Here is a 3899-nt window from a genome sequence, read left to right as displayed (position 1 = left end):
CTGTTAGGTGACCTAAACTGGGACATGCTTAACAACCCGGCCGTCCTACAATCTAAGCTAGATGCCCTCAATCTCATACAAATCATCAAGGAACCTACCAGGTACAACCCTAAATCCGTAACCATCCGTAACTATGGGCACACCATACACCTCTGCTGTTTCAAACATAAATTTGCTTCCTGTAGCACTAATTCCAAAAGGTTTTGGGATACTGTAAAGTCCATGGAGAATAAGAGCACTTCCTCCCAGCTGCCCACTGCACTGAGGATAGGAAACACTGTCACCACCGATAAATCTACGATAATTGCTAATTTCAATAAGCATTTTTCCATGGCTGGCCATGCTTTCCAGCTAGCTACCCCTACCTACTCTCCATATCATCCACAGGGGAATCCGGTGGAGAGATTTAACCGTACACTGTTGTCACGGTTGCACACACTAGATGAAGAGAAAAAGGCCAATTGGGGTGATTATCTGAACAAGGTTGCATATAATTGTACCACTAGTGATGCTATTGGGTTCTCACCGTATTTCCTGGTATTTGGGAGGGCTCCACTGCTACCTGTTAACATTGTCTTTGGTTTACAGATAAAGGAACAGGAGAAATCATACCAGGATTATGCCAAGAAGTGGCAGCAACAGATGACGGAAGCCTATGACATCGCCATTAGAAACATGGAGAAATCAACAGCAAAGGGAAAAGTCTACTAGGATCGGAAGAAAATTAGTTTGGTTCTGGTCTCAGGGGATCGTGTACTGGTGAGGAACATGTCAGAACGTTGGGGGCCGGGAAAGCTAAGATCACACTGGGAGGACCAAATACACGTGGTGGTAACCAAAAAAGGTGATGACAGCCGTTCTATGAGGTCAAACCCGAGAGGGATACAGGCAGGGCCAGGGTTCTGCATCGCAGTATGCTCATGTCATGTAATTCCCTACCATTTGAGGAACTTGTTGAAACACCCTGTAGGTGTCTGTGGAGAAGGGAACCACCCTAGCAAAAATAGAGTAGAAAAATGGGGAGAGAGCTGAGTCTGAGATCTCAGATGAGGATCCTTATCCAATTTTCATCAATAGGCCACGTAGGGATGAAGAGAGCAGACAGAGTAGCACACAGCTAGTATCCGACAATAGTGAGGAACAGGGTCAGACTGATAGAAACTTCACTGTGAAGGAGTGCCAGCCAGTCCTCAGAGACAGCCCGGAGAGGACGGGGGTAAATATGGAAACATCTGAGCGTTCAGAGACTCAATCATCTCATGATGAAGTGGACACTGATTCATTGGGTCACCCATGACCTTGACCCGCAGTTCAGCCTGGCAGAGGAGGCCCAGAGACATTCTAACCTATAACACTTTAGGGCTGCCAAGCTCTTATCAGGATACCAACTAGAGATGTTCAGATGAGTATATATTTTCTTGTTACCTTGACTAATCACAGTGTGATAATGTTTAGTGGGGGTTGCGTCTTTGCCTATAAAGGTAGACTGGACATGTTTAGATAGTTATATAGCTGTTAGGCCAGGTATGTCATGAGAACAACTGAGATACTTACTTACATCCTCTGTTTGTTTTGAGGCCAGTGAAATGTTTGGGAGGGGTTGTAAGGGGCTTAATACATGGGGTACTCGGGTGAAGCCCATGGGAAATAAAGAAATATAGTTTAAGTGAATTGGGGAGAGGAAGAATAAGAAACAAAAAAGGGCTGTAAATTGCTGTTACATGTGCTGACATGATTAAAAGTGAAGTAAACCGTACCTTTCGCATTGTTGTTTATATTATAAGCTCATAGAAGGGGTAACACATGTCGCACATAGGTAGTCGAACGTTGAACTCTTCATTGAGGCGATGCTGAAACATTAATCCATTGGGTGCATCAGTGCCACGTTTTCATTTGTGCTGAAATAAAAATGAAAGAAATGTTAATGTGCACATTCAGCATGCTATGGTGTGAAATAGGCTATTAGAAGTTCTGTCTTTATTTTATTACTTATAAGTAATGCCGACTATGGTGTGCTTATCAATGCACAAGCACCTTTCCCCCCACTCATATCATAAAATAGATACAATAATTCATCATACAAGAGTCTTAATGTGCGTGAAGTATAAAATGCATTCTGTCATTACTAAATGTGTAACGTGATATTTTAACATTACTACTTTTTAATACAAAAATCAGTCTTCTTCCTCAAATGAAGGAGATAATGACGCAATCTTTGCAAGAGGGAGGTAATCTGATTTTATTGGTCCTCATCTCGTGGCTCAGTCATTTCATTCGTGATAAATGGAGTTAACCGTGAGTTATGCTGCGTTTATAACAACTGGCACTGGGAAAAAAGGAACTCGGAATTCCAAGTCGGAAACTCAGGCATCCTTCTAGAGCTGACTTCCCGACCTGAAGATCACTGACGTCATGATTTAAACTCGTTCCCAGTTGTCGTGAAAGTACCATTATCATTCCCAGGTCAGATATGTTATGTACCTGGCTAAAAGGTGAGCCACTTTCGTATGACCGGTTATCCCAAGTTGAACTCAGAGTTGACAAAAGTTACCTGCTAAATCCTCAAACCTTCTTCCCACGTAAAAAAATACAATTGTTTCGGAAGATCCATGTAAAACATGACTTTTCTCTGGGTTTTCAGTTGCTCGGTACCAGTAAGTAGAAGCAGCTGAAGAGAGCGATGCAGAAATAAAAATAAGATGGTTGAGAAGAGGTGGACATTGGAGGATAAGATGAGCCTTCTTCAGCAAGAAGAAAGCAGCTACTGAACTGCTCTGTGGCCACTCCTTCAACACCACTGCCAACCACAAAATGGACAAACACTGCAAACAGTAAGAGACATTCATTTTAAATGTAATCACATTAATCTGTCATCCCTTCACTCAACTTTATTTCTTCACCTTCAATTTCCATACCTGCTTAGAGATTGACAACCATACATGAGGATTATATATTGTGTCCTGTGAGTGTTTACAAATTGAATGTTTACGAACCGAACGATGTATAGTTTCAAAGTAAAAATATTCTGAGTGCCGTCTATTAATTTGACAGTGGTTACAATTCCCTAGGACCGTTCCTAGCTCTATACCAAACAATTGGTGGGGTCCCCATATTATTGTTTTCGTAGCAGAATGGAGCTTTAAGATGGCATCTAAGGATACTAACCAAAATCGAAATAGATGCTCCAGAACCCTCAAGGGTTCACAAATTCTGTTTGTGATATTGAAATTCGAACAAAATATGACTTATTAAGGAAAAGTTAAGGATGGAGGGAGGAATTACTTTAAAAATGTCAGAGATATTATCCCTTTCTTGTGTTAAACACATTTTAGTCAGAAAAAAGTTATATAACTGTGAACCCAGAATATCTACATTATTTTTGACTACCTATCATAAAAGTAATTTTGGAACATTAAAGTCAATGTCTTGAAGTACTCAACACAAGATGTTACCTGTTTTAAACACACATTTATTTTTTCTAACCCAAATTATTGATACATTTTTTCCCACTTTACTCAGTCTCTCATGAGAAGAAATGATGAATGGACAAAAGATCCATAGACATTAAAACCAGTAGATGGTGATAGAGCTGACGTCATCCACGTATTCCTATGGAAAACTCCCGATGGCTACGCATCATCAGAGTTACTTTTGAGGATATGGGAAACCAGAGACATGGGCTGAGCGGTACATTTAGGGCGATTCTAGGACAAGTAGAGCTCCCCGTCAAGGAGTAATATGGAGTCAATTGGGCATAAGCTCAAAAAACCAACATTAGCATGAATTTTGTGAACAAGAAGTACACCATTGCAAATCTTTTCCAAGATGTAAGATACATTTTATTTTTATTTTTTTATTTCACCTTTATTTAACCAGGTAGGCTAGTTGAGAACAAGTTC

Source organism: Oncorhynchus kisutch, linkage group LG14, assembly GCF_002021735.2.
Source record: "Oncorhynchus kisutch isolate 150728-3 linkage group LG14, Okis_V2, whole genome shotgun sequence".
In the NCBI taxonomy this organism is placed as follows: domain Eukaryota; kingdom Metazoa; phylum Chordata; class Actinopteri; order Salmoniformes; family Salmonidae; genus Oncorhynchus; species Oncorhynchus kisutch.
This window is presented reverse-complemented; position numbering follows the sequence as displayed.